We start from the raw sequence: 12,412 nt of genomic DNA, 5'->3' as shown, positions 1-12,412 counted from the left end.
ATATTCCCTCCTTCAGGAGATCCCACACACTCCTTCTGATCCCCATTGAAACATTCTCTCCTTCAAGGGATCCCACACACCCCTGTAACACTCATTCTCTCCTTCAGGAGATCCCACACATCCCACTCATCCTCATTTCAACTTTCCCTCCTTCAGGAGATCCCACACATCCCCCTCTCATCCCCAATTAAACCTCTTCTCCTTCAAGGGATCCCACACACTCCCTCTCATTCTCATTTAATCCCATACCCTCCTGAAACACCCTTGGAACCCCAAGAATTAGAGCTCCTGGGTTCTGTAAAAAATGGATTTTTGTGTTCATTTTAAATAAATCAGTCTAAAGCTTGGGATGTTTCTCCCTATCATCCTGTGTATAAAAATCAAACCTTTTGGTACAATTCTACTCCTGGCAGCCTTTCTAAATCCAGTAATGCCCCTCCTGCAGCTGCCCTCAGGAAGGGTTTTGGCTCTCCTTTTACAGAAAATTAGGGTTTATTCTCCTAGAGGATTCATTTTCTCAGTGGCTCTATTTTCACAGTGACCTGATCAATGAAAAGAAGGCAGGAGAGAATATTTTCCACGGATTGTTTGAGTTCAGTTTCCCTACACGGGATCTGCAATTGTGAATCCCATTCCCTCATCAGAGGAAAGCTGCAAGTGTCAGAAGCAGCTGCTCTTTGTTCTGCAGCGGGAGCCCAAAGTTCTCCTCCAGAGCAGGGTGCAGGGGCTGATTCACAGGCTGACAGCTGTCTGCCTGCCTTCCTCCTGGCTGCCCTGCCTCCTGCAGCTGCTCCTGCAGCCTGGGAGAGGGAATGCGGGAGACGAGGGGGTGGGAAATGCTCTGGGCTCCACGCTCGTGAGCAGCCCTTGGAAACCTTTGTCCTTGGAGAAGCCTGTCCTTGGAAAACTCTGCCCTCCAGTTGTGATAACACAGCTCCTGAGTGCACAGAGCTGTGCTCGTCACCAGGCAACACCCAGCTGGATGGGATGGATGGATGGATGATGGATGATGGATGGATGGATGGATGGATGGATGGATGGATGGATGGATGGATGGATGGAATGGATGGATGGATGGAATGGATGGATGGATGGATGGATGGATGGATGGATGGATGGATGGATGGATGGATGGATGATGGATGGATGATGGATGGATGGATGGATGGATGGATGGATGGATGGATGGATGGATGATGGATGGATAATGGATGGATGGATGGATGATGGATGGATGGATGGATGGATGGATGGATGGATGGATGGATGATGGATGGATGGATGGATGATGGATGGATGGATGGATGGATGGATGGATGGATGGATGGATGGATGGATGATGGATGGATGATGGATGGATGGGGGATGGATGGGGGATGGATGGATGGATGATGGATGGATGGATGGATGGATGGATGGATGGATGATGGATGGATGATGGATGGATGGGGGATGGATGGGGGATGGATGGATGGATGATGGATGGATGGATGGATGGATGATGGATGGATGGATGGATGGATGGATGGATGGATGGATGGATGGATGGATGATGGATGGATGGATGATGGATGATGGATGGATGATGGATGGATGATGGATGATGGATGGATGGATGGATGGATGGATGGATGGATGGATGGATGGATGATGGATGGATGGATGGATGATGGATGGATGGATGGATGGATGGATGGATGGATGGATGGATGATGGATGATGGATGGATGGATGGATGGATGGATGGATGGATGGATGGATGGATGGATGAATGGATGGATGATGGATGGATGGATGGATGGATGGATGGATGGATGGATGGATGGATGGATGGATGATGGATGGATGGATGGATGGATGGATGGATGGATGGATGGATGGATGGATGGATGGAAAGGGAAGGGTGGAGGTGTCTGTGCCCACTCAGATGATTTGTGCCACTGAGGAACGTTCCTCAGCACTCCAGCCCTCAAGTGGTGGGCGCTGAGCAGCCAGGCCTGGTGCTTCATCTGTGCTTGTTTTCTGCTCTACACAATCCCAGGATCTCTGAGGCTGGAAAAGCCCTCCCAGCCCAGGGAGTCCCAGCTGTGGCCATGCCCACCCTGTCCCCAGCCCAGAGCCCTGAGTGCCACCTCCAGAATTCCTGGGACACCTCCAGGGATGGGCACTGCAAACCTCCCTGGGCAGCCCCTGCCAAGACCTGGGCACCCTTGCCAGGAAGAATTTTCCCCCATAATTCAAAAATGGGGCTCCTTTTAGGGCTCCTTTTCTGTTGTTGGTGTGAGGTGTTTGGAGCTATGGGGGAACACAAAGTGTTCCCTGCCAGAAGGGGCTGGGGCAGGGACACCTCTGCTGCTGGGGGTTGGATTGATGGATATTCCCTTCTGGGAAAAGCCTTGGGGATTCTCTTTTCCACCAAACCCCCCTGTTTAATAGACTTAATAAATAATCTCTGCACACATTGAAAGGTATCATGATTAATACAATTATTATAAAATTACCACATACATACCCACACTAAAAAGAATCTTTTAATTAAAAAACCTTAGCAATTAAAGGCTCAGGCTTGATCTTTATAAACTAAAACCATTCCTGATGGCAGCTGCAGGGGGGCATTACTGGATTTAGAAAGGTTGCCAGGAGAAGAATTGTACCAAAAGGTTTGATTTTTATACACAGGATGATAGGGAGAAACATCCCAAGCTTTAGACTGATTTATTTAAATTGAACACAAAAATGCATTTTCACAGAACCCAGGAGCTCTAATTCTTGGGGTTCCAAGGGTGTTTCAGGAAGGTATGGGATCAAATTTGTTTTGATTTGATTTGCTTTCCAAAATTTTTAGTGTAAATATTGGTGTAAAGTTCTGGAGGAGCTCTACACCTCCAGGCCTGCCCTCCCCAGGGAGCTGCAAAGGAAATTTTCTACCTGCAAACCCCAGCAGAGCCTCTCACCACCAGGAAGACATTCCACAGCTGGACACAGCATCCAGCTGACATTCTTCAGCTCTCTTCCAAGTTTCCCACATTTAAATATATCCCAGACAAATCTTACAGAAACTGCAGTGGGATTTCTTAACTCTTTCCTTAACTTTTTCCTTAACTCTTTCCTCAACTCTTTCCTCATTAGGAAATAGTTGGAAAGTTTTTCTCTGGGTTTCACCAGCACTCAAAGTAAACCCTAAATCATTTTTGGGAATCACCTAAACCATCCTGCACCACCCTGCACCACCCTAAACCATCCTAAACCACCTTTGGGAATAACCTAAATCATCCTAAACCATCCTAAACTGCCCTAAACCATCCTAAAACACCCAAAACCGCCCTAAAGCATCCTAAACCACCCTAAACCAACCTAAACCACCCTAAACCACCTTTGGGAATCATCTTGATGATTTCCAAACTGGTGTGACACCCACAGTGATAAAAGAGAGGAAAAAACCACACAGGAGTTTAATGAATGAAGTTTAATTCCTTCATCCACTGAGGAAGAAGGAATTTTTAAAAAATAAGTGTATGTGGGTCATGAATCTCTTTGCATTAATTTAAATATCAAACACCTAAACTTTTCTTTCTTCTCCTATTTGTATAGACAGGGAGAATATTTATAGACAAAGTTTAGCTTTTAGATTTTGTATTCTTATCTTATCGTTGGTGGTATAGAAGATATTACAATTACATCATTTATGGTCTTGAGAATGATCCCAAGAACAATCCCAAAAATGATGGATTTAAATGGAAGGAATGCAGTGAAAAGCCTTTCATTGGGATTTTTTTTTTTTTAAGAAACTGTAATCTCATTCAGAAAAAATTACTTGGAGGAAAGTGTAGGGAAAGGAGTGCAGGGAAAGAGGGAGTGGGAGAAAGCTAAAAATAGCTGCTGTGAATTGAATTTATTTGGGGGGGAAACCTGGGAATGGAGGAAGAGCTATTTAACCTAAAAAGAGGAAAAATCCTGACAATAAAATCATCCCCATCCCATCCCATCCCATCCCATCCCATCCCATCCCATCCCATCCCATCCCACTGAGCGTTAAATTTAGGCTGAAAAGCTGAAGATAATTTCAAACCAGAAGTTGGGATAAGTTTTAGAACAGCCAAACAAAAAGAACACCTGGTTTATTCTGGATGTTTGAGGAGGAACTTGGACTTGATGTTCTTTAAAAAGAGGCCACATCCACCTCCCTTATCTTTATCCCATTTTAAACCAATCCGATTTTATTTTAAACTTTTTTCCATAATCTGAGGTTCAAGTTCAAGGATTGTCCCAGGACCTCCGTGGAGAACTTCAGAACCCTTAGATCCCAACCAAGTGGCAGAAATAATCATCAGTATTGATAATGATGATGATGGTGATTATTAATCATTATAAATAATGATTCATCATTCATTCATAACGATATCATCATTATTAATAATGATCATTATTGATGATCATTATATACATGAATGGCAGAAATAATCATGAATTATTCCTGCTGGATACTTCCTTCCCCAGAACATCTGGTTTTAACTCAATCTGTCCTGCTGCAACTTCAGCTTATTTCTTCTTTTTTCCTTTAGCAATTTAACACATTTTTTAGTGCCTCGTCATAGCAGGAAAATTATGTTGCAACTTTAATTGTCTCTTGTTTTAGATGTCCTTAAAAACCACCAGGCTGCTCTTTCCATCCTTGCTGCAGCTCATATTTTCCAGACTCTGGGGTCATTCTCCTTCCTGTCCCTGCTCCTTTCCCAGGTGTCCTGCCTCCTCCTGTGTGGGGATTTTAGAAGGAATTTTGAATTAAGTTAGAGACGGCACTTTTGAGTTTTTAGATTATGCAATTTATTTTTTTAATCTTTTGTACAGCTAGGAAGAGTAAGTTCAGCTCACATTTTTATCACATAGCTCAGAAAGTCACAAGAACCTTAGTTACAAGACCTTTTAAAAGTTTATTGACCAATAAACCACTGCTAACAAAGATATTTATGTTTTTGACTTAATGTTTAAATATTTCATCTTACAGACTTATACTACAGTGTAAGTTTTCTTAATCATGTTATGACACACAAACCTACAGTGCTGCATTCTAAACTTCTTTTTTACAACTACTTTTATTTTTTCTCTAAAACTCTAAATTTTCTCCTTCTTAACGTGTTTTTTGTTTTAAACCACAAATCCACATTCTCACTTCTAACACCTAAGTTTAGAAGCCCTTTTCTAAAGTTTCAGATCAAATTTTGTGTTTAATTCTGAACTTTAGCTTACAGACCCCAAGTTCTGAGAATTCCCTGCATTTCAGATTCCAACACTTCTGGAAGGGCCATGCCAAGAAGGGAACACAGAGCTCCAACCAAGGCCGGGCCCTGTCGATGAATATTTATGGATATATTTATGAATATTTTTGTTGTTTAGACACAAGATTTCTAAATTTTTCACACATTTGTTGTACTTAAGGAAAGACAGGAGAATTTTTAATGATATTTCCCAACTTTTTCTGTCCCTTATAGGCTCCAGATGACGCAATTTCAGAAGAATTTGATAACGTGAGAACTTCTTGGCCAATGATGTTGCTATTTACTGTCCCAGGGTTATGTTAATCTTTCAAGGAGGATTTTCTCTCAGAACTAAATATTTTTAAACCTTCTCTCCTTTGTCTTGCAGTTGAATTCTCCTGGAAATCGGTTCCCATTTTTATCAGCAACATCAATGAGAGACAAGAATGGACCATTGTGTGTAGTGGTGCTTTGGTTTAGAAAAAGCAAACAAAAACCTTCATGTGAAAGCTGAACAAACCCCAAACATTTGGGATTATTAAGAGCAGATGTGAGCAGAGAAGAATGGATTCACTCATAAAAAACCTGAAATTTTGCCAAGAGCAAATATTTGAAGTCCTATAGTGACAGTTGCTCTCCAGAAAAGAGACGAACCTATCAACATTTAAAATGTGTATACTGGATAGATATAAAATAGATATAAAATTAACAAATGGCTCGGGGATGTCCTTCTGTGTTTCCATTTTAAAACTGCAGAAATCCAGTCAAAAAGGACAAAATGCTGTAAACAGAGCCTGTGGTACTGAGGAATAGGTAATGGGGTAGGGGGGTGCCAAGACAAACAGGCTCCAAGGATTGCCAAGAAACACTGAAAACTAAAAACAACTCGCAGCTCCAGCCAGGGCAAAGCCAACTGCAACAGCTTGGGGGGGTTTATGAAAATATGAATGTTCAAGTGCAAAATTAATGTATGCAAAGGGTCAGATGTACAGAATTTAGGCCTTTGGCAGCACAGGTAGGAGATGTGAGATTTGTCCCTTGGGTATTAAATAGACACCAAAGAATCAGAGATTTAAAAATTATGTCCTTTCACAAAATGTATTATGTATTATTTCTTTCTTTTTATATCATCTATCTATAAATATATAATATTATAAATATTTATTTGCTGCTGGAGAAATGTCCTTTAGGAATAAGTCAGGTTTTGAAAGCACCTCTTTCACTTAAAATGACTTTGACAAGGAGATGCCTTAAGCAGGAAAATGCATCCAAAATGAAAGCACCCAATGGGATTTGGCAGGCCTAATGTAATATATATTTATATAATATATATTATGTTTTTATATATATACAAATAAAAATATTACTGCCTGGCAGACGTGCATGAAACATCTGGGATTTACATTGCAGGAATTTTTAAAGCATTTTATATTAATTATTTTCACAGTGCTGAAAGGAAGGTTGGAGTTGAAGCAATGGTGAGCATTCAAGCTCGTGGAGGCAATTTTTGGGAAAAATACTCTCTGTTCAAGGAGTTTGGGGAAATCAATATTCCTGTAAGCTCCCAAGCTTTAAAAATAGGGAATTTTAAGAAATCCTCCCATGTGTGAAATAGTAGAGATAATTATTTGTGCCAACAAAGGCATAAATAAACTGCAAGGAATAATTACTCCTGAGAAAGGAATGATAACAATTCCATTCATCCCCTAAGCTGTGCATTGGCAGGTTGGGAGTCAGAAGCAAAATATTGCCATGAGTTTGGGAATGAGGAATTGAGAAAATGCTATTTTTGGGAATGATAATTGAGAAAATTTAGACTAGGTCCATGAACACTTTGGAAAAATTGGTCTTTTTAGCCGTCATCCAAATGTCTCCTGCTCTGTGTTGTTCCTGATCAATATTCCTGGTAGATGGATTACAAAAGGAATTTATTAGCCTCAGGATAGAATTGGATAGCCCAACATTCCATCATTCCTCCCTGAAGTCTGCATTTTGGAAAAGCTGGAGGGCACTGAACTCCTTGGGTGTTTTTTCCAGAGGAATCCATAATCACCAAGGTTGGAAGAGACCTTTAGGATCATCGAGTCCAACCATAAAAACACAGCTGTGGAAAACACAGAAAGATCTGGAGTGCAGGGAAAAGGGAGAATCCCTGAGTCTCCAGGAGCTGCCTGTTCAGGCTCTCTCTTTCCTCGGGATTCCTTGAGCCTAACGCCTTCCAACGCCTTGGGATGCAGAATTCCAGCACAGCCAGCAGCTCCTTCCACAAAAAGCAGGCTAAGAGCTGCTGTCCTCTTCCACCATGGGACAAGGTGTCCAGCCACACTGGGAATCCCAGCTGGACAATGGTCACCTAGGTCTGGGAAAGGAGGATTATTAGGATAAAGTCCTCCCTGGGCCATGCCCTGGGCTGGTCCTCCAGGAGATCATCACCAGGTTCCTTCACTCCTCACCTTGTGTGGTATTCCAAAGTTTGTGGCTGATCCCAGGGATTCTCCACAGGGAAAATCCAGATATTATCTCATCAGCCTGGACACTGCTATGGTGGTGGTGGTGGAATCTGTCCTTGTACAAGGTCAGCTCAAGGGCAGAACCTCCAGCTCCACAAAAATCAAGCTCACACACTGATGTATTTGCAGTTTGAGGCTAAATTCCTCCTGAATCCCAGCGAGATGGAGTTGGTGGTAACGCACTGGGATTGGTCTCAGCAGGCATTGCTGAAGATGTCCCTTCATGTCTGCAACACTCATTGAAGAGGATGGTCACAGTTTAGGACAAACCCTCCCTGTGCCACGTCCTGGTCTCCCAGCACGGCCATCACCAGGTTCCCCTGGTATTCCAAAGTTTGTGGCTAAATCAAGGGATCCTCCACAGGGATAACCCAAATATTATCTCATCAGTCTGGACACTGCTATGGTGGTGGTGGAATCTGTCCTTGTACAAGGTCAGCTCAAGGGCAGAACCTCCAGCTCCACAAAAATCAAGCTCACACACTGATGTCTTTGCAGTTTAAATTCCTCCTGAATCCCAGTGAGATGGAGTTGGTGGTAACACACTGGGATTGGTCTCAGCAGCATTGCCTAGGATGTCCCTTCATGTCTGCACACTCATTTCCTACTCCCTGCCCATGGATTTTCTCTCCTCCCTCCAGCTGTGTGCTCCAGCTGCAGAGGAAATGAACTTGCTGTCTTTTCCTAATGACTCAAGGTTTTATCAGCTTTTTTGGGGGGTACTCTTTATTTATTTTAGTGTGATCTCTGTCAGCATTGCCTAACTCCTGTGAAGGGTTGGGCTGTGGGTTTCCTTACAGCCATGGGCTCGGGAGGAGCCAGCTGCTGTCTCTGGCGTGGCCTCGCACACGGAATTCCGCGATTGCAGCATCCAGTGGTGCCAACTCATGCTCCTGGTGTTGCCTCCTAATCCTGGAAATTGCTGCTTGCACAACTTGGCTGGAAATGGGTTCATGAAGTCTGCATTATTCCGTCTTCTTCTGAAACACTGCTTGGAGTTTCTCCTCTAGGTGGTCCCACTCAGCATCTTCCCTAGGGAATGCCCTGCTGGAGGTCTGGGCTTCCAAAGGAAGCGATCCCAGCTTTCCAGCCCGATGATTTACCGAGTAAATTATTTGCTGTGGGTAACTCACACGTTCCTCTTCTCATCATCCTGTGCTTCAGATATTTCTTTATTTCCTGTGCCTGTGAGCCACTGTCTCCTTCCCAGATTATCCTGGTGTGCGTGGGTTTTTTATGGAGTTGGAATTTCCCTTCCTTTACTTCTTTTTTAAAGTCTATTTCTCTCCTGTCTCTCTGAGTATGAAATAAAATGGAATAGCCAATCACATGGTAACATCACTCCATTAAAGTAGTTTTTACACGACTGTGGCCTCAACCTGCTTTTTACACATTTATTAGAATTCCCCTTTGCTTTGTTCACACACTTGGCAGGCTGTGACTGATCACATTTCATTTTTACAACATTAATTTGTCTTTATTTTTCATGCTCTGACTGTGCTTCTCTTAATCTGCCAGTTTGAGAGCCATTAGAACACTTCACTCCAAAGTAACAATTCCAAAGTCAAACCAATCCCCTTCAGTGAGATTAATTCCATTGTACAAATACATCCACGAACTCACGTTCTTGTAAATCAACACCACATCCAAAGTGTCAAAAATGGACCAAAATAACCCAACTAATTGCTCTTAAACATTCCCAGTCATTCTGAGGCTTCATTTGTGAATGCAAAACACAACTTCCCTGTTATTTGCAATAGAATTGGTTAATATTCCTCTGATATTTATCTGGCCCAGGAGTAAATATTATTAAACACCACACCAGGCACTGTGGAAAAAAAATATCAGCGGGATAATAAATGGAAAATTATATTTCTTGCCACTTGAAGATGAAAAGGTAAAACAAGAATTCTTGCAGCTCTCACAAAATAAGTGAAAAGGATTTCTTTTCTCAGTGTGAGGAGTTTTTAAGCAGCACCAAAGTGCCCCGGTGGGGTGTGAATTACTGCATTTAAAGATGGATATTCATGAGCTTACAATTTTAGGCAAACTTTGCATTGTCACAAACCCAGTGTGGCTGGCTCAGGTGACAAACTGGGGTTTCCATCCAGGCCAAAAGCCGGATGGAACTTCAGCCTGAATTCAGGATCTTGGAACGAGAGGATCTTTGAGATCCTTCCAACCCAAGCCTTTCTATGATCCCATGACCTCAAAATATTCAAATTCAGCCACAGAAAAACTGATCATCAAAGCTTTCCTTGATACCATGGCCACAATGGACTACCCTAATGAAAATTAGATTAATTTTTGTTTCCTTCTGTTTTATTCCAGTTTTCCTATTTTTTTTCATGTTCATGCTTCCATCCTGGTGGAACATGTGTGGAGTTTGATATTCAGTGGTTTGCAGACCAGATCCAGGTTTTTTCCTGGAATCCCAGCCCAACTTGAGCAGATTTCCAAAGCTCCCCAGCTGGCAGTGTCACCCCAGAAACTCCATTCTCTCTCTTCCCTGAATAGTAGCAGCTGCGTCCTATTAAATAAATCAATATCCCAAATTTAGAGCAGGGCGATGAGAGCACAATGAATCATCTTTCTCCAAAAGCTGTGTGATACAAATTTACCAAAATTTACCGCCTGTGGAATATCCGAGGCTTTGATGCAGGATTCCTCCTGCCAGCACACTCATCCTGGGAAAGGTAATTCCTGAGGAATTCAATATATTTCAATATATCTTCTTTCTTTCCATAACTGCTTTTTACCCTACTTTTTAAAAAGTTTTCTCCTCCCTAAAACTTAATCAGTTTTGTGTGGTGAAATAATAAAAACACAAATTCATTCAGTGAATTTTAAGGCTGTGAATAACATCAGAGTAGATACTTAATGTTGAATTAATGTGAAACTTTTCAGATCTAAACCAGACAATCAAGGATTAGGAGCCACTTCTTTTAGAGCTGGACACAATAAAGTATCTTCAGCCAGAATCAGTGCCATAAAAAAACAGAGTTTAAAGAAATCCTGTAAAAATAAAACAGTTTTTAGGAGTTGGTAACACTTGGAAATGAGCTGGGCTGAGAGCTGGTGGTGCTTTATCCTCATAAGGTGCTTTATGTACATGAGTGAAGGGGAGAAAGTGAAATATGAGTGCATCCAAAACAGTTCAGCTCTGGGTTATTTTGGGAAAAAGTGGAAAAAATTAAAAGGGAAAGGGTTAAGAAGGGAAAGGGAATAGAGGAAAGGGAAAAGGAAAAAAGGAAAGGGAAAGGAGAAAAGGGAAAAGGAAAAGAGGGAAGGGAAAAGGGGAAGCTGCAAGGAGGAGCTGCATCCCCTGAACCAGTCAGGGTTGGTAAGGTGGGAGATGAGTCTGGAATGTCAGGATACAGGGAGAGACCCCAGGGTTAGCCAGGACTGGGGAGTGGGCTGAACTAAACCAGGGCTGTTAATGAACCAGCACACCCAGCTCTCATTAGCAGCTTCTCAGAAATGACCTTTCCTCACCACTCAGAGCTTTTCCAGGAAGTGTCAAGGACAAAGCTCTGGATCACTGGGATTACTCTCCTTCCTAGAAATATCTACACGAGCAATTCCCATGTTTTATCTTGCACATATACACTTTTTAATTCATCTCAGCTGCACCATGGCTCTCCATTTAGGACTTTGCTTGACACTTTGAATGTTTCTTTCAAGAAGAATGGATTGTATAAAATAATTTTTGGGGGAAAAAAAGGGGGGTGGAAATGTCACAACTGCTTTCAAAAATAATTTCTAGAGACTGAGGCACTTATTTAAATATTACCAAAAATATTATCTTGGTAGTTTTCATTCAGAGTTATAATCTTTCAGAAATCCTGCTGACTACAAAGTTTGGCAACAAACAGAAAATGTGTTGTGTTTTTTTTTTTTAAGAGGATCATGGAATTCCAGAGTAGTTTGGGTTGAAAGGGACATTGAAGACCATGGGCAGGGACACCTTCCACTATCCCAGGCTGCTCCAAGTCCTGTCCAACCTGGCCTTGGGCACTTCCAGGGATCCAGGAGCAGCCACAGCTTCTGTGGGAATTCCCTCCCAATATCCCATCCATCCTTTCCCTCTGGCAGTGGGAAGCCATTCCCCGTGTCCCACAGAATGAAAATTTTGTCAGGCACATCTCCACACCTGCTCTCCTGCTTTCCCTGCCCTCTCATTTCCATCATCTCAGCACAAAACAGGCTGCACTTGGAATTTATTCTGCCTCAATGAGCCACTAATCCTCCCTGCAACACCAGCAGTGCCATTTGCAGTGAGTTTAATCCATTATTTCATTAACATGCAGTGATTTTCCAAAGAACAGCAACGGGATCCAGGCCTGCCAATGTGCATCTCAGAGGATTCCTTCTGCATTGTTTGCTTTCAGCAGCAGAGCTGGGATTCATTCCTAGCCCAGGGCATTGCCTCACAGCGCTGCTTCCCTGGAAGCACACAGCCCAGGGAAGCTGGAACACCCCCAGCTCCTGCTGGAACCCTTCCTGGGAACCACAGAGATTGGTAAAGAGCGTTCATTTCATCCTCCTGCTTGGGTTGGGAAGGCAATTGCAGTTTGTGAGGCAGAATAAATTCACCTAAACTCAGGGTGTTCCTTGTCAGGTCTGTTTTCCTCCTTTGCCTTGCTA

This window comes from Molothrus aeneus, chromosome 7, assembly GCF_037042795.1.
Source record: "Molothrus aeneus isolate 106 chromosome 7, BPBGC_Maene_1.0, whole genome shotgun sequence".
NCBI classification, from domain to species: domain Eukaryota; kingdom Metazoa; phylum Chordata; class Aves; order Passeriformes; family Icteridae; genus Molothrus; species Molothrus aeneus.
This window is presented reverse-complemented; position numbering follows the sequence as displayed.